Source organism: Phalaenopsis equestris, unplaced genomic scaffold, assembly GCF_001263595.1.
Source record: "Phalaenopsis equestris unplaced genomic scaffold, ASM126359v1 Scaffold232797, whole genome shotgun sequence".
Lineage (NCBI taxonomy): Eukaryota > Viridiplantae > Streptophyta > Magnoliopsida > Asparagales > Orchidaceae > Phalaenopsis > Phalaenopsis equestris.
The window spans coordinates 305,294-305,906 of NW_018250758.1; positions in this window are offsets into that span (position 1 = coordinate 305,294).

Below are 613 nucleotides of genomic sequence, written 5' to 3' on the forward strand. Positions count from 1 at the left end.
ATTGGATAGATTGCTTGGCAACTCCTTATGGTTTCAAACCTTTCCATTCTCTACTGTCACTCACCTTGCAATGGCTGGATCTGATCACAGACCTCTCCTTTGCTCCATACAGAACACTGCTAGACCAACTCATACACCCTTCAGATTTCAGAATATGTGGACTCTACATCCTGATTTCATTAAGGAAGTGGAAAACAATTGGAATTCCAACCTGCATGCAGACCCCTGGATCATATTATGGTTAAATCAAAAGAACTTAGCCTCTCATCCGAAAAAATGGAATTGGGAAAGATTTGGTAATGTTAATGAATAGCTGGAGGCCATCCAAAAAGAAGTCCAAAGTTTGGAGGAAGGCTTACAAATGGGGTTGAACTCTGAATATGAGGTTCACCATGCCAATGAGAGAATCCTTGCACAAATCAGCTACCATGAGTGTTTCTTAAAACAAAAAGCTGCTGTCACTAAATTTACTGATGGTGCTAGAAATACTAGATACTATCATGCTTGTTTCAATCATAGAGGGAATAATAACATGATTTTAAACATAACCAATTCCAATGGCGGGAAGTTTAACAATGTTGGAGAGATAGCTTATTATGCAGGCCAACAATTT